Below are 23,757 nucleotides of genomic sequence, written 5' to 3' on the forward strand. Positions count from 1 at the left end.
TTTATAGAGATGGTAGAACAATTAGTAAATTATTCATAGATAGATGAATCTCTCTTACAGTTCATTGGCACTAAAGCACTCTATATTGTATGCAGAATATTATATTCATTAACAAAATATCCAAAGTTATTTGTAAATTAAGCTGACATCTGAAAATTTTGACAAATCACATGTATGTTTATATTGGCACTACTATAAAGCAGATCCCTACAACTCAAAATGTCAGAAATATTGAAAAAGAAATCCTTTTTTTACCATGAATAAGAGAATTAATTCTGTCATTATATCTTACATAATTAATTGCTTTTCTGCTCTTTGCTGGATGACCTCAGTAGGAAGATCTGTCTTGAATAATCCACTGTCTGGCCTTAACTTGAACACCTAACTTTTAGACCTCTAATACTGGGTGAGATGAATTTCATCAGATACTTTGGAAACTACAAGAATTCATAGTTTAATCAATAGTCTTTATTATGAACAATCCAATAGCATCTTAAAAACTGATATAAAGTGAGATTTTCAAAAGCCTACAGTTTTGGCCTATCTCTGCCCCCATTAAAGTCAATGGGAGTTTCATCACAGACTTACAGAAGCAGTAAAGAAGCATAAAGGGGATTATTTCAAAACATCTTTAGTGGTAAACTTCACAACTCCAGCTCAAGACTGAGTACTTTGAACAGTCTTACCCTCTATCATAAATCCTCAAACTTAAATACATTACCTCTTAAAAATATCTTCGCTCTTTCTGTGTATTTCCAAGGTATGAAAGTGAGTTGCATAGATAAAGCTACTTTGGATCCATATATTTACTATGAGTAGTTTTACAGAGCTATAAGCTAAATAAGAAAGCAGAGATTTCTGTCTGCCCTCCCCTCCCCCAATCACTACTCAAGTAATTAATTTTGTTAGAACAAGTCTTAAAATTTCCCTCATTGTTATACTTTGCTATTTTAACTAATATGTGACTTCAGACCTTGTATACTAAATTTAGGCTACACAGGTGTGCATTAACTTTAGTTTAACATGACTGCAAGACTGTATTCAGAGCAAAGAGGACTATACCAATTGCCTCCTATGCAGTTTATTTCTACCAGGGCAAAACTAATGTATTTGAGATGACAGACAATGAGGTCACAGAAGTATTATTAAACTCAAACATTTTGATCAGAAACGTTTTCTGCTACAGCTGGAAATGCTCATGAATTCTACCATATATTTTTGTCATTTCTATCATATTCTATTACATGACATATTCCATAATAATGAGTATGAATTCTGTTATCTTTGGGAAGACTACTACATAGGTCATTCCAACTCTACCCTTACAATTCTTCTATTCAAACTTAGCATAATAGACATGTATCCAGCTACAATATATGACCAGAGATTGACCTTCTGTGTTAGCCCATCTTCAGCAAGAAAAACTGTTCAGCAGCAGTTGATAAAAAGAGAGTACTCTTTTAAATGATCTAAAGGAAAAAAGTCTCTGTAAATGCAAATACAGATACGCAACTACAGTTTTAGCTCAGTGCAGCAGTCCCCTGTTTATAACCAAACACATTGACATTCAATAAATAGTGCTGCATAAAATTTCATCTCCCTGTAGGGAAAAATTTAAACTTACTTTATTATTCCTCTGGAATATTTTAAATGAGAAAAAAATGAAGATAAACTGCGGTTGACCCTAGGCATTATAAATGCCATTAAGGCTCTCGCTCTGTTAGGCCCATCTGTTGCTTTTCAGGCCAGCTATTCATTAACCTTATTAGCACTAGCCCCTATAGCCTTCAGTTGACATTTCCCTGGTTAATATGGAAAGCCCATTTCCTAGCACACATGAAGAGGCTAATTAAAGAATCTGTATGAATTCTCTAATAGATGCAGTAGGATAGAGCAATAACTCGTCTGTGTTTTTTGAGATCCAATGTGAAATTCCTTTCTATGGGCTACTGGACTATAGTGCTCTTACATATGAATATGTAGTTTTGCACAGCTACTCTCCTAATCAAATCAGCAGAAAATCAGTCTTCTTGGCATCAGTAATAATCTCTATCTGTTGCAGCAATATAAATCCAACTGGTACACTATCGAATTTGTACTAGATTTACTGATGAGCCGAAAAAACAACAGCAAATGTATTCACTCAGCAGATATACCCAGCAGCTTAAAATGATGTGAATACATAAACCGTTTATCACATTTAACCCATTGATATGAAGTCACAGGAAGGTGAATGGTTTGGTATTTAATCCCAGTGCTTCTTCACACTGGGGATTCATGCAATTTTTTACTCCCACAAAGAATATTGTGAGCAGTTTAATTTACAGAATGAGTTTAGAAGGAAATGTTTTTTCTCTCTCCATTTTAGATTAGGTACTGCAAGCATAAACAAAATTCCATATATTTCTAAACCTGCACACAATAAACCAAATGTGTCAGAAAGCAAACAAAACAAAATCCTTCCATGTCATAGAATGGGTGGCAACACCAGACATTCTTTCATGCATTAAAAAGGAATGATGAATACTTTTCTGTCAAGAGGTTGTTTGCAATTATTTCTGAAAAGCCAAAAAGTGAAAGTAAATGAATTAATAGGTTAAACTAGACAGGGACAGTTATTCAGTAGCCTTCTTCGGCATCCTCTTGGCATTTCTGATTCTTCTTGTATCTGTGGTAATACAAGGTAATTTTCAGATCATTTTTTCCCATAAGTGGAATTTCAGGATAATTTATAGAGGTGCCCTATTCTTTGTGACTGGTTTATTTAGTTAGAAGGAAGTCTTTTAGAATTTTAAGGCTAAAATTCAGACTGTCCTTCCTAAAAACACACAATTCAGCAATTCAGCAATGTAATTAATTAAAAATGAGATCTGACCTACAGACACAATTACATTTACTGTAGTTAGAATGTACTAGAAGGCATATGGCTGCCCAAGTCCCTTTTTCTTCAAGGTGATAGTCATCAAGTATTCCACCTCTGTTAATCATTGTGTGTCACTTCTGGTGAAGTTTTCTGTCTCTACCATACCTCTGCTAACCCTCTGTAAGACACAGCTTCTCTTTTCTCATTCAAATCTTTTTCAACCATCAACAGACCAGCATTAGTTGGTATGAAAAAAAAAAGAAAAAAAAAAAAAGAACAAGAATAGTCATAAACATTACAGATCTTATCCAAAACTGAGCGAAATCAGTGGAAAGATTCACAGAAAATTCACACGGCTTTGGAGTGCGTTGAGTGTCTTGCATAACGATATGTGTCACTGATAATGTTATCTCTGCACACCATGCAGGTCAGAACCACAGATCCACTTACTCCTATCCCCTCAGTGGGATGGGCAAGAGAATCTGAAAGGTAAAAGTGTGAGAACCCATTGGTTGAGATAAAGACAATTTACTAGGTAAAGCAAAGGCTGTGCATGCAAGCAAAGCAAAACAAGGAATTCATTCACTTCTTCCCATCAGCAGGCAGGTGTTCAGCCACTTCCAGGAAAGCAGGGATCATCATGGAAAATGGTTTATTAGGAAGACAAACAACATCACTCCAAACGTTCCCAGTTCTTCCTTCTTCACCCCAGCTTTATTGCTAAGCATGGCATCACATGGTATGGAGTATCCCTTTGGCCAGTCTGGGGCAGCTGTCCTGGCTGTGTCCTCTCCCAGATCCTTGTGCACCCCCAGCCTCTTCACTGGCAGGATAGCACGAGGAGCTGAAAACTCCTTGGCTCTGTGTTAGCATTTCTCTGCAACAACTAAAACATCTGTGGGTTATCAGCACCACTTTCATCAAAAATCCAATACACAGCACCATATGAGCACGTACCAAGAAAACTAATTCTCTCCCAGCCAAAACGAGGACACCTCCTCCTGGACACCATTATCCACTGGGATGATCTCTCTCAGCTCAGTGTCTTGACTTACACACACCTGGGAATAAAGCCTTCACCTTTATTCCCTCAAAGAAGCGTTGATACTCACAAACCGTAAGTAAATAAAATGTTACATCACAGAAGCTATTTAAAAATTGTGTTTTATCACAATTTCTATTGGAATTTTTACCAATGATGGATAAAATCTAAAGATGCAGTTCAAGTTTGATAAGCACCTCAAAGCTTGTATGCCTGTCTGAAATTTCTTGACTACAAATTCTGAATGATTTATACCTGTTAATTTTAGCTGGAAACTTTAGGAGAAGAACCTGTCTCTTGAGTCACGATGCAACTGTGAAAACTCAAAGATAATCATTAAGCATAAAAAAAAAAAAAAAAAAAAAAAAAAAAAAGAGAGAGAGAGAGAGAAAAACAACCAAATTTCTTCAAAACTCAGAAACAGGTTTAGATTATCTTTTTCAGATCTGATTCAGGAAATACTTTAAGAAATTGATTGTCTCTTCCTTTATTTAACCCACTGCTTTTAGTTGGTAATATCATTGTAATTGTTAATATTAAAAATACCCTACAACATATTACAAAATTTGCCTAGCATTTCAATGAGACAGAGAGAGAGATGAAAAGAATAGAAAGTTTCTGCCTGCTCCTCTGCCTTCACTCCTCTGCAATGTGATGAGCAGCAAGCTGGAACTCAGTAATGGAAAAACTCTCCCAGTGCTGGTGCAACAGATGTTTTTAAAATGCTTAGACTCCCAGAGATAACTACATCAGATCCCTCATCCTAACAGAACAGCATATTACCCAGGAATCATAAAGCAGCTTTTATGTGAGATTTCACATAAAAATAGAAGGTACAAAAAAGAAAAGTTTCACACCTAGGAAGCTACTGTCTTTTTTACTCAATGTAATTACTTCCTTTTTTCCTGCATATGCAGCTCTTCCAGTTTATGCAGCTGTGACAGTACATTTATCAATTTGCTGGCATGAAGTTTGTGCTTTTCCTTAACTTGCATAATGCTACCTCACAATGCAGTTCCTAATTTAAATCAAGATTCTTTTACAAAGCTCAGTACCTACATACAAAAAATCTCTGTGCCTCATCCTTTATAGCAGAACAAAGATAAAATATAGGAAGTATGAGAAAAATACACATTCATATTCCCATTTTTAGATGATATTGTCTTCTTGTACTTCTGCAGTTCTTTGTTCTCCACCAGAGTGAGGCTAAGCACAAAATACCACCCAACTAATTCTTGTTAGTGCTGTCAAGAACTACCAGGTAAGTACGAAATCTGAATATTGCATACTATTCTTTTTTTCTTTTTTTTTCCAATTAGAAGAATAAGTTATCTGCTTATTTCTACCAGCAAATGAAAGAAAAACTTGGAGTTTGTGATTCTATTTCAAAACAATTGTTCACAGAGTTTGGACTCTATTGGAATGTAAATATTTTCTTTGGGGAATTGGAAGTTCATCTTCTTTCCAGGAGAATTTAATACATATTTCTTAAATAATCTATTTGAATGCATTTTACTCAAAGACCAAAGAAGCTCCTTCCACATAGAAAAAGAAGAGAGCATGTCTCTCAATCTTACAGGAATTGAAGAGATGGACTGTCAAGGTTTTAAATGTGCAGGGGGCAGGTGAGTTTGTCCTGCTTATAGCAAAAAAGCAACCCAATAACAACCACAAAGCCTTCCTTGTGAGCTAAGTTATGTAAATTGAAGAATGCCCTTACTGTCAGCAGGTATATTATTTCGAAGAAGACAGACAACTGTGTTAATCTCCCTTCTGCTTAATCCCTGTCTCTCCACAAATCATTGTGTCGACAGTTTAAACTGATTTAGATGTGACTGAAATCAAGAAAAGGAGATAGTCTCAGGATGCTGAGGTTGATGCAGGCCTCCAAGAGGTAATTTTGTTTGTGGTAGAGAGAGAGCGCGGGAGAGAGAGTAAATCTAACAAATCTAACAAAGCAGCCCTCTGGCCCAGCCCTGAGGATCAAATCCAATTCTACCAAGATACACATTAAGCCCTGTCTATCACAGCTTTGCCCTTGAAAAGACAAATAATGATGAGATTCACCTCGTTGTGCTTGTCTCTGGAGGGAAGACACAAAAGACATTTAAGGAACCTGAACTATTGCTCATTTTGAGTACCTTATATTATTTAATTGTTATTATCTTAGGGTGGAGGTAAAAAAGCAGTTAACACTCTTAATTTAACCACTTGCTATCCCTTAAATAAGAAGCAATAATCACTAGAGTAATAGATGTAGTCAATAATCAAGAAAGCTGTGGTTGGTAAGACAGTGGCTCATACATTATGCATCTTGACCAAATTATTTATTGCAAACTGCAGCTTTTGTACTTCTTTTAGGTGAAAAGGACCAATTTCTACTTAATGGTGTGCTGAAAATCATTGTGGAAAATGTTCTCAAAAGACTGCTGTGAACCAAAAAAAGCCCCGGTGCAACTTTGAATATTTAATTTAATCATTTTCTGATAGTATAAAAGTTAGATTCAGTCATTTTCCCTCTGTGCCTAGACTCTGTCAAAACCAGTCCTTTAGCACTATTTTTCAGTACTTAATAGTCAAGTTTTAGATGAAAGAGGTCCTTTTTCAATAAGGATTACTAGCATGCCGCTCTTGAAGTTTTTAAAACAGAAATTCTATCATTTAATCATTTCAGCTTTAACTCTTATCTGATCAAATTAGCATTTGCAAGACTGCACCTAAAATAACAAAAATTGTCTTTGGAATAATCTTCAATGCAAAGAAAATTATAATTACCTAGGTGGTCTGCATGATCACAGCTTGCAAACCTGTCTTAGTCAAAAACTGGAAAATTAATTAGTTAATGTTAGTGATACTCTTTGAAGATGAATAGTTCTATGAAAGTGCTAAGAATTATTAGAGTTATTAGATAGCACAATTAACTGCTACTCACAATTTAAAAAATTGAAGTAATTCCACTGAACTAAAGGGGATGCCATTATTTGCAATTCTTTGGGCCAGCTCCTCAGGGTCCAGCTGATGGGTAGAGGTGAAAGCAAAAGAAAATCTGTGGAGATCATCGGTATACAAGACCATGGGGCTCTTTAGGAATGACCAAAAGGGTACAGGACTCAGCATGAAGCAGTGGCCAGAAGCTATGCTTCAACTGAGGGCTGCAAAAGCACAATCCTCCCTGTTATGCTGACAAGTACCTTCCCCTTTCTGTGGGGTCTCTCACACTAGAAAAGAGGAGCATACAGGGAAAGAATGATATCTCACAATATGGGAAATGGAGCGTGTGTTAGTAATCCCTTTGGAACCTTTTTTAGTCTCCTCTGAAATCCTACTAGTCAACTTCAGCTGAAATTATTTCTGAGAAAAACTTGGGTTTTGACAAAATAGCTTTTTAGTGTCAAAAAAGGACTTCGTCAAAATTGCTCTGACCTATTCTAGATGTAGTAGTTCACTCCCTGGACCTTGAAGGTGCCTCTTTTGCCAGGCACTGCCTCTTTGCAGACAATGACTATGCTGTATTTCAGCACTTTTATCTGTTTGTAGCTATCCATTCATTGTGTCCTGTGGAGTATGTTTTCATGTTATTAAAACATGGCACTATGTGGTAATTACCACCTAGAGATGTATTTTATGTGGTTGAAATTGAGTTTACAACATCTGCTGTAGATTTCATTCTCAAACAAGTTTATTTACTTCATGAAATACATTTTTTTGTACATTTTTTCTTAAATGTTTTTAGATCACAGGAATGAAAGAGCTAAGAAAGTATGAGATGTAGAATACAAACTGCATGTAATAATATTAGCATATAATGGTGTAAGAATGAATTGACAAATTTAGGTTCCTTTTCAGTGAGCCACCTTTCCTGGAACTATTCATAATTCAGACATATTAGAAGAGTCCTTAACTGTGATATTTTATGGACTGTTGAATATTCATAATTCAAACTATACATTTTCTTAAGATTGCTCAAAGGAGTTGCATTGTGAAATTTCTGTCCACTGATTGCTCCATCACACACAAAGAACTGATTGTGTTTGCAGAATCAGAAATGAGTTTTTGCCACTACTTTCTCATCGGTTTTAAAATTCACTTGATGAAAACATATTGTTCAGTGAACTACATTGCATGTATACCTGCAACAATATTCTAACATTATTGTGCAAGTGAAAAACAATCGAAATTTTACTGTTTTGCATGTGCTGTTTTGTTTTTGGTTTTGAGAATAATTAATAGAAGTTTATAGTTTTTCAACTGAATTCCTTTCATAAAGTGTAGATGTTATGAATGATTGTGGGTATGTCTTCACTGGACGAATGTTTCAGTCAATGCACACACAAAAGACACTGAAAGCCACTAAAGATACAGGCTCATGAAAATGAAAAAACAAACAAAGAAAAACATCATTGCAAGAGAGTTTGTGTTTGCAGAGATCTAGGAAACATAGTGATAATTAAACATAGTAAGAGGAAGCCTCAAAGTTAACTGCATAATTGGAAACACAGAAGAAAGCTGTGACAACCTCGTTGCTGAGGTATTTCTGTCAAGGAATTATCACTGGAGAGATATCCAGGGCTCTGTACTGCACTGGGATCAATGAGTACAGGCAATGGCCACCTTAAGTTGCCTGTGGTAAATGCAACCTCTTTAGTGACTACAGAACAGTGAATGGGATGTCTGCAGTGGCTGAGCAATCCCAAGCCTTGTAGCACCAGACATACAATAATGATGGCACTAGACAAGAATGCCCTTCATGTTGTCTTATTTGCCCTGATGCTACATTTATAACTGGATGCTGGGTATGGAAACATTAATAATTCACCTTTCCAAATGCAAGTAAGTAATAAAGGAGTTGTCTCTAGCTCATGGATGAGATGCAAAAGCACAGCATTGTCATTAAATTTGATCAATGTTCATGCTTCCTGTTCAGCCCTGAAAACTTGTCTTCATGAGACTGAGCACAACGACTGTGATAAGGGGAAGGTTCCCAAAGCCATGTTATCTCATGGCACAGTCAGGTACATTCTGTAGAGCAACAAGAGATTTGGGCAATTTCTGCTGGCCTTTATGCTAGGCTAACAAAATGCTGCATCTATCAAAGAAGAAAGACTAGAAGAAAATGGCCCAAAAGGTTAAAATATTTCAAAGAACAACTTGCATAAATACAGCTAACATTCACAAAGTGCGATGATAACCAAATCACCATATGTCACCAAAAAAAAAAAAAAAAAAAAAAAAAAAAAAAAAAAAACACACATGTGGGCTGGATATTGCAGTATTAAGCCTTGCAATTAATCTGCTTATTAAACTGCTTACTACTACCTTTGTCTGGCACTAACTTCGTTGGAACTGCTGTACTTTATGCACTAAGTGGAACTGAGGAAATAATCAACTTATACTGGTGATGGGAAAATTATGCCAACACATTCCTATGCAATAGCACTCACCAGAAGAAACAGGGCCTGAGTGGAAGACAAAGGGTATGACCTGCACTGAATGCAATGCTCCAGACAGGAACTGTCAAATCCCCTTCACCTGATCCTCCCAGCAGCTCTTGGACACTGCACTGAAAAATTTGTTCACCTGCACGCCATGGAGGTGAGAAGGGAAGCTGACATCTCAAGATTATTTTATTACCCAAGCAGGTTTTCTGCTCTAACCACGGTATGTAGCAAAAACCTAGTTCTGTATCATAGAATTAACGATTCACAATAGGATTCTTTCCAACTGTGTATGATGGGAAAGACCTAACTTAATATCTTCTTGATCACATTGTAAGTCTTAATAAACTGATAAAAGTAATTACAGATGATTAGTGTTGTTGATGTAATACTCTTACACTTCTTTAAGGCCTTTGACTTACCACATTTTGATTATGAAATTAGAGCAACACAAAGCCAATATGAAACCCATTAAAGGATTAAAACTGTCTGATAGTTTGTTAAAGGGGTATGAAGAGCTCCAAGCTTCAAACATCTATCTAATCTGTTGGTTCTTTGGTTCCCTCAGTTCTTTCATAAACAAAAGAGAGAAAAAAGAGGAACTTTTTCAGAGCAAATGTAACTTGTAAGCTTCAAAACAGCTTTGGGAAGAAAAAATTTGGTACTGCAATTCCATGAGGAACTCTGAAGACTAAAAACTGAGATAACTAAAGTTAAAGTGCACCAGAAAGAAAAGGTAAAATAAACATCATCATTTGCTTCAAGAGTGGATAGCAGTTATTTTTAAATGTATGTTGTATGATATATCTATGATTAAGCATAAGTACATTACTAACAGACTTAGAGAGGACATGAAAGTGTGCATGAAAAGGCAAACAATATGGACAGATCACTAATACTAAGGTTGGCTCACCTACTAAAATGAGCACCTGGGCAAGCCACTTGGTGTGGCTTTTTGCACTTCTTACTGCATTCAATATGGTCAAATGTAGCCATACTTACAGAATGGGAGAATCTGTCTCCTACCTGAGGATATGGGCATTAAGAGATGTAACCATCTGCACACGACCCCCACGTGAAACAGTGAGCTCAAAATCAGACACACACAGACTTTGTATGAATAAAAAGGATATTTGTTAGGAATAGGTATGATATCCATATTTCTGTACTTGGCAGTAGTGCAAATACCTACAGGGATATTGTGTTGTCCAATTTCAAGACCTGCAGTATTATAAGGGTGTTAATAACAGAAAATGTTTATTGAAGATTACTGATTGGAAAATACTTCCCACAGCACATGTCCTTTGGTAAGTACTTTATTCTGTCTTAGTAAAGGGCAGGTTAGGGGATGGCAAGCTCAAAGTCTCTGTACCTACATGACAAACAGGTACTTCATAAGAGAAGATTCATAGGTCTAGTTGGTAATTCTGTAATGAGATCAAATGATCTAGATGAAGCAAGCCAAATTCAGATCAAATATAAAGCACTAAAGACTAATAAAACATTAAAATAATTTGCTACTGATTATGGCAGACTTATCTCTGCAAATGCTTTCAACAAGATTGGCCATTGTTCTAAATGGAACACTCTAGTTCAAATGGGAATTAATTCAAAAATCTCTGATGGGCTATGTTATGGAGGAGGTCACAGTAAACGATCACAATGGTTCCTCCTGGCCTTTATAATCTATGAATCTCTGAACTTGGTTCAATAAAATGAGTTCAGCTTCCTAGCTGCAGGCACGCCAGAAAATGGAGAAGGCTTTCTCCCGTTCCTACCAAATAAGCTCCTATTCCAAGCTCCCAGCAAACAGACCACTGAAATAAATTAATGTTCATCTTGACACAGCTAGTTGGTGCATGAATCTGAGAAATCTATCTTGGCTGTTTTATGTTTAGGTATCTTGGGCCAGAATTAAAATGAAATGTAATTACCTAAAAGAGGCAGTCCTCAGGGACAGGACACAGCTGACTGTTAGTCCAGTCCAGTCCCAAACCTACACAATGCACATAAGCATTCTCTATAATCAGTCAAAAGATGTAAGCATTGACTGCAGATCCAATTCTCAGTGTCCAGGACAGCTGGGTTGACTCACTGCCTGATGGGCCTTCCTTCCTCACCGACTATGGTGTACCATAAATGCCTTGCACAAACTGAACACCCAGCTTTCAGACAGCTAAACCTGAGAGTATGTGGTTAAGTGTAAAATTCTCTTTCAGACCCTCAATTGTTGCCCAAAACTGGTGTTGCAACTGAAAACAGGGGTATATATACCATCTGGATGGAAACAGTTAGAAGACTGATCAGGCCAGGCCAGGTTCAAACTACAAAATAACACTTAATGAGATTGCCACTCATTAACAATACACATTTCCAATGGTTACGTCTTACTGACTGTCAATAATTATCAGTACATATTCAAAACATTTAGACCTTAACAGTCATATCCTCAATTAGCTGTGGTTACACAGTGCCACAGAGCTGATGTGGTACGTTTACCTATATGACTGCTGTGGTCCTCCCAGACTGAAATGATGAGTCTCTTCAGCAGTCCCCAGATATCTGTTAGGCTTTTGATGTGCATGGGGCTAAGATCTTGGAAAAAAAAATAGTATTAAATTAAAAGCACTTGACCCAGAAATTTTATTTAAATAATAAAAAAAAGGTGCTATCTGTCGTACTTCTTAAGTTTTGATTCTCAGTGCCTCCATGGGAAGGGTCTGGCAAAGCCAGGGAGTCACTGCCCAGCAAACAAGAGCCCCTGGGGGGCTGAGCCTGGGGGAAGCTGTGGGAGCAGGGAGCAGTAGCATGTGGTGAGGAAACACATAAAAGTAAAGCCAAATAGACCCCACTCAGCTGCAGTAAGGTCACATGCAATGTCCTTATGACCTACTGGGATATTGGAAGTGTGAGCACAGCACCAGTGAAAAGGGACTTCTTTTACAGTTTTAAAGATATGGAAACCTATCAATGATAATTATATTAATTTGAATTGATAGTGCTAATATTATTGTAACTGGATTAATGACAACTGGTTGTTGTATTTTGATTAGATTGCCAAAACTTGATTAAGACAGTTTATTTTTGCCTCTGCATATGGAGTGTATTCCATTTTTCCTCATAAGAAGATTTGGAATTTAAGACTTCTGTCAAAGCTGAAATTTCTTCAACTAGAAATTCATGGGGAAAAATAGGATTGCTCAATGACACGTTGCAATGGTGAAGATGAAAAAAGAAATTGAAAACCACCCTGTAACTGTAAGAGAGCTGTCCTGCAAAACAGACATCAAGTAAACAAAAGATTTCCGTTTTGTTAAATGCCTGAATAAATGCCAGATTAAAGCATCTATTCATTCATCTTTCATGAATATGTTACTTGATTTGTAGATAACTTAATTTACAATGTAAATCTAAAATCATCTAAAGTACTAGCCTAAGACCTATTCAAATCATTTGGGGATTTTTTACTGACTTCAGTTACCTCATCCTTAACACTATGGGTAAAGGACACCAAAACCAACAAATGTTCCAGCTTTCTGCAATTACTACATGTTATTGCTTCCTGCTGAACCAGATAACCAAAAGCTTTCCAAATAGATGGCTTGTGTGTACCAACATAGGTGCTATCACTGATCCATCATTGCTAATCTAAAACTTCAGATCTGTTTGTGGGGATGAAATTCCTTCTAGATACAGTGTTTGGTTGTCAGCAACCACAACAGCCCTTCTGCTGAATAGAAACATCTCATATTTCTGCACTGCATATGAGAGTCAGGGAAGACAAATCTTTGAGAGCACTGAAAGTTGTTAAAGTTGTACTGAACACTTTGAATTCAAAAACACATAACTCAAGTCTATCTAGAAGACTCCGATGTGCAGATCCTTGCAGCAACCTAATGAGAAATCAAGAATGACTAAAGGACCTTTGAAGGCTGTAGAAAGGACAACAGTGTAGGAGATGAGATGTGTGCTCTACCTTTTCACCTGAGTTAGAAGATACTTTTTTCACTGGCATGGTGATGGAAACAGGCATCCCAGTCAATGAGAGGAAAGGGAGGAATCCAATCAGCAATTACCATTCATCATCACAATGTCAGCTGATGTTCACAAAGCTGGAGTCAAGAGACACAAGGAAGCATCTGGTCATCACAAGAAAGGAAGCATAAAACAGGATAAGAAATGTGGTAAAAACACTAGAAAAAAAATCCACAAAATTGGTATTCCCTAACAAATAATCTTGAGATTCAGTTTTGAGTAAAAGTAACCTGAGAAATCACAGAAACATGTTAGCAACCAGCTGAAGAAACATCTCTGTTTACTAATTTGAAAAGTAAATGACATTACATGACATACTGGTTGACTTAATCCTTTCAGTTTCTGTAACTTTTCACATAATTTGATGAAAAAGGAGCTTTCACATTCACTTTTCTAATAATCTTGCAGCCTTGACAAGAAAAAGGTAAAAACTCTGCAAAAGCTGTTGCTTTTCCCAGTGTATATGAAGCTGCTCTTAGATTGGGTGAGCTGCTGGGTGGGAAGAAAAAGAAAGATAATCTATGTGCACATTAAATACATGCAAGCACATAGCTTTCATGTGCATAGAAGTGTGTGTGTTTATATAGATAAATATCAAAAAGTGTATTTGCTACAGACAAAGCTTAGTTCAGACAGATGCCCCAAAGGAATACATTCAAGAAGGTAAAAAGAAAAAAAAAGTGCTCCAATAAGAATGCTTTTGAACACCCTGAAGTTAGCTGACAAACATCCATTTCAAACAGATTCAAACAATGCAGCATGCAGGAATGGTAGACACTTGTAGAAAACAGAACAGTTTGCAGTAGTGAGATCTGATGCAGTGCCGTAGCTAAGGTAACATTTTTGAATTTAAGAATCAAAACAAAGAGCTAAAAAAAAAAAAAAAAAAAAAGAAAAGAAATGGATGCAGTAGTACAGCATACATGGCTTATTAATTCAGTCACAACATTTCTGTTTTATGCCACTATTTTAACCAGAGACTTCTGATTTTTAAACACAGACTTCTGATTTTTAAACAAAGCTTCTTACTCGTGCAGGGTTAGCCTGGATTTTAAATTCTCACAGAAGCAGTTTCATGTTACAGAAAACTCAATAGATGGAAAATAGATTGTTTTTCTTCGGTGATTATTTTATTCCATAGATCACGGAGTTGCTAAAGGCAGTGGGACGCTCCCCTGTGGTGCTTTTTGCTTGGTATTTGTCAAGTGAGTTGCAGAATTGTTCATCCGGTACTAATAAACAATCTCATTAATGCTGTCTGAGCCCTGCTGCCTGCTTCAGCAAATCTGTCCAAACCTTCATAGACTAGTCACCTTTACTGCAACATGCTCTCTCTCTTGTGTGCAGGGAGAACCCCTCCTCCCTGCTGCATTCCTTCTCTCCCCTACTCCCTCTTCATAGTCCCAGCCATTAAATTAACACACAAAGAATGATGTAGAGAAACCAACATATCAATTTCACAGGTGTATATTGCTCTCACAAATTACTTTACACTATGCAATACAAACCATATGATCCAGGGGACTGATCATTTTTCATCCCCCCATTATTCACAGACTTTGTTACTCAATGAAAACAGTTCATTAAAACTCCAGAGAAAGCTGATTTAAAAGCAGGGATTCAAATCCCCTTCAAGTGCACCTCAGATCTTAGTCCCCTATTTAGGAAAAGCAAATTAATTTGCTCCATTAGCCCTTCCAAAAGCAAATAAGTCTCCGGACTCATTTCTATTGTCTGATTAGTCACTCCTCAGCATGGAAAAACCTTGCCCATGTAGACAATATTTGTGTGATGGGCCCCTAGGAACTTCCATTCCAAGTAGAAGAAAGGTGAAGTAATTAGTATGTTTCTGGAGATGGTCACAGAAGCATTTAATTATTGTTGTATCTCTAAATAGGCAGGTAGGTAGATAGCCATTTCTATTTTTCTACGAGGAAACATTTTGCTTTGAGAGTTAAAAAAACTTTAGCTTGTTTTTTCTTATCAGTTATTGTTTATATCTTATGTAGAGTCTTTACAGAGTCTTTGTGCAGTAGGTTTACAGTTCAAAAAGATATTTATCTGAGTTATTCAAGCATGACAAGAGGAACCGCTAATGACAAAATGACAAGCCAGAATACCCTTATACGAGAAGGTCTGCAGATGTAAAGGTATTGACAAAAGTGTTCAGAGCATCTATACAATGCAAATGTAGGGTCTGAAGGCTTTGAAGCCTCCAGAGTGAACAAACTCAATGCAAGAAACATCAAAATAACAAGAAGCAGAAACAGAGAACATTTCTATGCAGCCAGAAATCTCAGCTCCTCTGTTTTGAGACCTGACCTACACACAAAACATCCAGGTGACAGATTTCTTTGGGATCAGGGGCAGGCATTCATGTGTGTACATGTCACATCATCCTTTTGTTCAGCCCATGTGGGTACTGAAATTTCAGAATCCTTCTTTTACCAAATTGTGGTAGAGAGTCACTCCTTTCTGACTGAGATAGAGTGAATTCACAAAAGGTGATAGCTCCTTCTAAAGGAATATGAAAATAACTGCTTAATGAGGAGATGGGTAGCATAGTTTTCCCTTCAAACCTTGCTCAAAGCATTCAGGGCATCTGGATTTTTGCAGTCCTGCCCAGGATTATTCATGCACATCAAGAAATCTCATTTTATTCTTTGTAAAATATGCATGGCAATTTTCTAATGCCAAAAGAGGGGAAAGAAGATGATTCTTTACCATTAGACTCAAAGGCTGCTTCAGAAATGAGAAGCAGAGATTTGAAAGTGCGCTGAGTTCCATTTCATAAACTTTCCTTCCACATTTTCACCTGAAACTCTGTGTCCTGCCCTGCACAGCAAACAGCTATAATATGAGAGTGACACTTAGTCAATGCCATACCTGGATATAAAACCATACACTCAAGGCATGCAAAATAGGAAAATCTTCATGTTCTCCCATCCCTGCTTTCTTAATTCCAGTTTAATTTTCAATACAAATTTATAAAACAAATTTTAAATACAATTATGTTTTTAAAGGAGTAACCAGAAGTGTAAAGGCACAATGTTCTTCAGTAATAAGCTTTTAATAAAGATATGTTTCCCAGACATGGGAGACAAAAATTTGGCATTCTTCAATGACTAAAATTCATGAACTTGCATGTAGAAAAGGTCCACGAAGCACATCGAAAAGTCCTGGAAAGCAATCCAATACATCCCACATTCTTAACTGAATTCAGTACTTCTGGTATCACTGGGTGAATAGGTGACTATCATCTATACACATCACCAAATCATGAAACCTCATGAAAATGGTACCCTCTGCTGCTACTACAAAACAAAGAACAAGTGTACCATAAAAAATGCACTTGTTTGTTTTACTTGTCTCTATATGCTGAAAGGAATTTTGCAAAAGGGATTAATAAAATTAAAAGTGAACCTGTGTTTTATGGGATTATTGACCAATAGGGTGAAATAATCCCCGTGCATAATTATGCTGAATAAACAGACAATCAGCTAGGCCATTTCAATGAAACATAATCCAAAACAGTCCACCAAAAGGAGACATAAATTAAGAAACAGATTTATCATCAAATAAAACAATTTATTCCTCACATAATTTTCTTGTTATTACCATTGTCCATTTTCTTTCTCCTCATTCATGCTCATTTTGCCAAATCCAATTTCACTTTATTTGTTCCCTTCTCTTATTTCTGTGTTGTGTACTATCTAGTCATTTCCACACTTTTCATGTCATATCTATTCTCCATTTTTCCTTTATAATTCCAGTCTAAAGAATTTCCCACACTCTTCATCTCTTTCCTACACAGTGATTCACTAGGTTTCTGCAATCTCCTCTATACACAGTCTACATATTCTACCCAATCTTCTATCATGAACATGCATTTCAAGTACTATTGTTTTCATTTTTCTGCTGAATCACATCCAGCTAAACTCATGCTACATTGTTCTGCTTCCTAGTTTTTAATCCCAATAGACATTAGCAACATATCACAAATTTCTTGCTAAAACTGTCAACCATTTCACAATTTAAAAAAATAAAAATAAAAAAAAAATCACAGATAAGGAAGTCAAATGCTTGGTATGACTGATATTAATGCTTTCAGCAACACTGAGCAACCGAAGGGAGGATCTCAAACACAACCTATTAAATATCAGCAACTTAGAAAAATATTGCATTCCTCACTTGACATTTGTTCAACTGCTTACATTTCATACTGGTATGGATTCACACATGCATGACCCTGATGACTTTGAACAAGGCACATCTACACTGCACGTCAGAACCCTGGTTTTGCAGTGACTGCCACATGTCTTTCAGGCAACATTCAGGCAAAAAGCTCAGGTCTGCAAGCAGTAAAACTACATCTGGGTAGTGCCGCATCTGACCAAATAAGCTCCATCTGCCTTGCATGATTGAATTACAGTGTAATACAGCTACGCTTCACTCCTCCTGAGCCCCTGGGTCCTCTCTGATCTGATGTTGTCCATAGGCTTACCTAAGCCAGTTCAAGTATCTCTCTCTGTACATGATGTAGTTGAGCTCTTAAAATTACAAAGGACAACCATTCTGCATTCTTCTCTTCTTTGGCAGTGTGGCTGATGGGCTTCCATTACCTGGAAAAAATCAAATGTGAATCCACATCAATAAAAAGGATATACTTTTGTAATATTTAAATAATAGTTAGGTGTTAAGTATATATATTCTTTTTACTATTGTTATATAGCAAGAATTTCCGGGGACCCTGATAAATCTGTGAACCTACAAGAAGAATGTCTTTGTGACAAGGAACATATAAGAACTGCATTGAATTCCATCTAGAAAAGTATCACTGAGATGCTATGGTTTTTGAGATGTCTTAAAGAATCTGTATCTGAAAAAAAATTGCTAAGTTGTCTTGATGAGCACCTTAAAAGCTTTAGTTGCCTAAGAAAGGTTATCCACAGACAAGCAGTACATCACGGTCATGTGAACAGGAATTTTTGGCAGCAAAAACAATTCACTGTTTGACAGCATAGGTGGAGTCACCTCTAAATTGAACATTAAAGACTGTAACAAACATCACAGAAGGCACAGGTACCCCTCTTCTTCACAATCCAAGTATGTAGAATTTATTACAGTGAGATCCTGTACTGTACTACTGTTTATGTTATGTATTGTCTTATTATCAAAAAAGTGTAATTGTAATATTTGATCTGCATTTTATGTTTATTTTTAGCTAGTTTGGTTATCTGCCTTTGAGGCTTAATTGTAAAATTCTGATACAGAAGACTGATCCCATTCTGGGTAACACACAGATTTCTGTACCTCAGCATCAAGACTCATCAGTCCTACTAAGGATTTGTAATATAACTCATTTTATGTCAGTAAGCTAATCTAGCATACACAAACACCAGACTACCCCCAATGCTTGTGCTCCACAGCAGTGCTGTCAGGCAGTGTCTATACAGGCACAGCACATTTGATCTGCCAGCCCTGCACTGCCCCAGAGGACAGGATAATACCCCTAATTCACTACTGACTCACAGGCTAGCTGTCTCCTTATGCAAGAATCAGAGAATCACAGAATGATCTGAGTTGGAAAGGACCTTAAATATCATCTAATTCCACTTCTCCTGTCATGGACAGGGACACCCACCACCATACCCGGGTGCTCAAAGCCCCATCCAGCCTAGCCTGGAATGACAGTCACAGAACTTTGTGTGGCAAACAGCACACGGCCCTGATATTACTGCCTGTGTGGATCCACCACACCTGTAACTACAGTACATAGTTACCTCTCTTCCATTTCTTAGCAGGTTGGCCATGGCTAGCTGCCAGACACCCACCCAGCTGCTCTCACACATCCTCTCCTCAACGGGACCAAGCGGTGAAAATAAAATGAAAAAACTCATGGGCCAAGAAAAAGACAGGGAGATCACTTGCTCAGTTACCATCATGGGCAAAACAAACTTGACCTAGGAGAAATTATTTTGACTGACTACTAATTAAAATAAATTTGAGTAGTGAAAAACAGACAAATCACCACAAGCCCTTCCCCTCGCCCCATCCCTTTCACTTCCTCATTCCCAGCTCCCTCACCTCCTCCTCCCCAAGCCATGTAGTAGGCTGTGGTCAGTCCATAATGTGTCCTCTCTGCTGCCCCATCCTCCTGTCGTGGTTCCGCTCGAGTGGGCAGCCGAGCTCCACCACAGCCGCTCTCTCACTCCCCTCCTCAAAGAGGAATGGGGAGAATATATGTGAAAAGGGCTCAAAGGTTGAGATAAGGATGAGAAAATCATGCAGTAATTATTGTAACGAGCAAAACAGACTCGGCATGGGGAGATAGTAAGATTTATTGCTTATTACTAACAAGCTAGAGAAGTGAGAAACAAAGGAAAGAAAGCAAAAGCACCTTCCCCCCCATCCACCCTCTTCCACCTCCTCCCCCTGAACAGCGCAGGGGAACGGGGGAATGGGGGTTATGGTCAGTCTACAGCACTTCTTCTCTGCCGCTCCTTCTTGGTCACTCTTGTCCCCTGTGCTGTGGGGTCCCACCCATGGGACACAGTCCTTGATGAACTGGTCCAGCATGGGCTTCCCACAGGCAGCAGCTCTTCCAGAGCTGCTCCAGATATGGGTCTGTACCACGGGGTCCATCCCTCAGGAGAAAACTGCTCCAATCTGGCTCCCCCACGGGCAGCAGCTCCTGCCAGATCACCTGCTCCTGAGTGGGCTCCTCTCCACGGGCTACAGGTCCGGCCCGGAATCTGCTCCGGCAGGGGTCTTCCACAGGCAGCAGCCTCCATCGGTGCAGTGCCACCTGCTCCACTGTGGTCTCCTCCATGGGCAGCAGCGTGGAACCCTGCTCCACCGTGGTACTGCACGGGCTGCAGGGGGACATCCTGCTTCACCATGGTCCTCACCACAGGCCGCAGGGGACTTCTGCTCCGGCGCCTGGAGCACCTCTCCCCCTCCTGCTGCACTGACCTTGGTGCCTGCAAGGCTGTTCCTCACTCCTCTTACTCTCCCGGCTGCTGTGTGGCACAGCGTTTTTTTCCCTGTCTTAAATATGCTCTCACAGAGGCGCAAAACAACTTCGCTTATTGGCTCAGCTCTGGTCAGCAGTGGGGCCCTTACCAAACATGGGGCAGCTTCTAGATCCTTCTCACAGAAACCTCCCCTATGGCCCCCTGCTACCAAAACCTTGCCACGTAAACCCACTACATCTCCTCACCTTTTCCCCTCCTCCAGTATGCTTCCCATGGACTGCAGTCCTTCAGGATAAACCTGCCACAGTATGGACTGTCCATGGGTCATGGTTTCTTCAGGAAATACCTTCCTGCTCCAGCACAGGGTCCTCCACAAGCCACAGTGTGGGTATTCTCCGTGGCCTGCAGGGGGGTCTCTACTCTGGTCCCTGCAGTACTACCTCCCACTCCTTCTGTGATCTTGGTGGCTACAGGGCCCTTTCCCTCACTTTTCACTTGTCAATACCTACATGCCATGTTTTACTCTTTCTCAAACACTTTTTTTTTTTTTTGGCTGCTGGGCTCAGCTGTGCCCTGCACTGGGGCCATTGGAGGCAACTGGAACCAGCTGTGTCCAGTATTGGGCAGCCCCAGCCTCTCCTTACAGGGGAGTCCTCAGCCCTGCAGCCCTGCTGCAAGCACATGGGCACAGACACACAACACATTTTTATTTTTATTTTTATTTTACATTAGCCCTGTGGTGGAGACACACTGTTTGTTCCCAGATTTGAACACAAAGAGATGTTAAATGTGTCACCCCAGATCTTAACACCCCCAAAGTGTGACAGAACAACCTCAATAGGTGATTATAGCTTGTTGTCAGCCAGAAATTTCCACAGGGTCTGTCAGTTTTATGTGATTTACGTTGGCTAAGGCTGTGAACCATGAATAGAAGCAGCATTAGTTGAGGGTTATGCACAAACACAGCTGAGCAGGATTTGCTTGCCATTTATTTAAGCATCTTTCTATCTTTTTGTCTTTTTGTCCATGACCACGGAGATACATGCTTATTACTTGAAATAGTGCATTTTTTACATTTCAATTCCTTTGATTTGTTTAGCTCACGACAAGGTCAGTAGGATGTTTTAGCTCAGTCCTATTTATTAGATCAAAAATATACTGTGGCATATTCTGACAAATGCACAACTGCAATTCTTACAGCTTTCCCTACTGTAATATCAAAATCCTTACGCTTACATCATTTTACATTTTAATATAGTCTATATAGCTTTATATGGTTATAACAGTGTTTTAGGGACCATATTATATAGATACCTAAGGGATCTGATCTGTAAGGTAAAGTATCTGCAATGGGTCCATGCATATCAATGCACCCTTTAACAGCTCTCACTTGAGCAAATGATTTGCTTCAGGTGCTCCTGTGAAGAATAGTCAAAGATGAAAAAAGATTATATATATATATATATATATTAAACTAAATTGAAGAATAGAGAAAAGAGGAGATGAACAGAAGAAAAGTAAGACAAAAATACAAAACACCCACTAAAGGTGTTGGGAATTAATGTAGGGCAAGAGGGGTAACTGAAATGCGCACTTACCCGCCCAAGAAAGATAATACTCACTTATAACAAAATTCGCCTTTTTATACAAAAATAAGTCTCCTGATATATCTTTACATCTATTGTTCCTTGGTATATATTGTGGTTTAACCTAACAGTCAGCTAAGCATCACACAGCCATTCACTCACCCCCAGCACCCCACAGTGGGATGGAGGAGAGAATTGGGAGGAAAAAAGGTGAAACCTTGTGGGTTGAGATGAAAACAGTTTAATGGGACAGAAAAGGAAGGGAAATAATAATTATGATTATGATGGTGATGATAAATAATAATAATGATAACAATAATAATAATAGAATGTACGAATGTACAAAGCAAATGATGCACAATGCAATTGCTCACCACCTGCTGACTGATGCCCACCCCAACCAGCCACCCCATATTAATTATGCCATATGGTATGGAATATCTCTTTGGCCAGTTTGGGTCAGCTGTCCTGGTTCTCTTCCTTCCCAGATCTTTGTGCACCCCCAGCCTGCCCACTGGCAGGACACCATGAGAAGCTGAAAGTCCTTGGCTTAGTGGAAGCACTGCTCTGCAACAACTAAAACATTGGTGTGTTATCAATATCATTCTCATCCTAAATCCAAAACACAATACCATACCTGCCACTAGGGAGAAAATTAACTCTATCGCAGCCAAAACCAGGACAGTATATCAGGTGGAAAGGTGAATTAGGTGTACAACACATGAGCCACTAATCAATCATCATTTTATCAAAGTTATTCCTGGTTTTCAGGGTACATTGAAGAGGATGGGACCAGGATGGCTTTAAACCTCTGCAAGCCTGGCTGCCTTTGGGACATGGAGAAGTTCATACAACTTAAAGCAATAGTACTCCTAATTTGTCCCAGGTTGTACCAGACCATCCTTTGTATTGTAGGGATGTATTATTGTATATCCAAGGACTGAAAAGCACTGTACCGCTTGATATAGTTTCTTTGTATTCCACCAGATCATTTCTGTGATAGCAAACTCTTAGCTACCTACATAATAGAGCATTTTGTCCCTTTGAACTGCTCTGAAAAAAGATCAGAAGCTAATCTGGACTATTCAAAAATGTATATTTCTTTGCCCTCTCAATCTAGTGTCAGGCACATGAAGTCACTTAGCACAGACAGACATTTTCACAGTACTAAAATGGTTCAGAAATTTCTTTTCTTGGTTGAAATAAGTCATAAACTCCCTGAGACTGAATATATTCAAGCATGATGTATTATATATTCTTCAGTGGACTACACTGATGATAACGGTGGTCTTGAATGTAAGAACTATAACTTTCTAAAGTTATGTAACTTCCATTTCAAATATTTTAGTTTATGTTTACTTCATCTAAGAGTTACAAAAAGTGTCAAAACCAACTGACCAAACAAACAAAACAGCAATAACAATAACAACAATAACCCCTGAGTAGATTTTCCACTGCTGTGGAAAAAAAAAAAAAAAAAAGACAAGATCTCTTTGGCCAGTTTGGGTCAGCTGTCCTGGTTCTCTTCCTTCCCAGATCCTTGTGCACCCCCAGCCTGCCCACTGGCAGGACACTGTTTTGTCTTTGACAAAACTGAGTATTGGATAAAATGCCATTCACTGCCAGAGGATTGCAAAAGGTCTTCTTTGAATTTAGCAACCTTCAAATGTCGGTATAATACTTAAATTGCCCTTAATTTAGTAGCTGGACTGAACTAATTATCATGAACATCAAAAGGTTTCCAGAAATACAGTCATTAAATATTTTTCCTTTTCCTAGCCTTAAAAAGCAACTCCTGGCTTTATTAGCATAAGTTTTC

The sequence above is a fragment of the Aythya fuligula genome, chromosome 1 (assembly GCF_009819795.1).
Source record: "Aythya fuligula isolate bAytFul2 chromosome 1, bAytFul2.pri, whole genome shotgun sequence".
NCBI lineage: Eukaryota > Metazoa > Chordata > Aves > Anseriformes > Anatidae > Aythya > Aythya fuligula.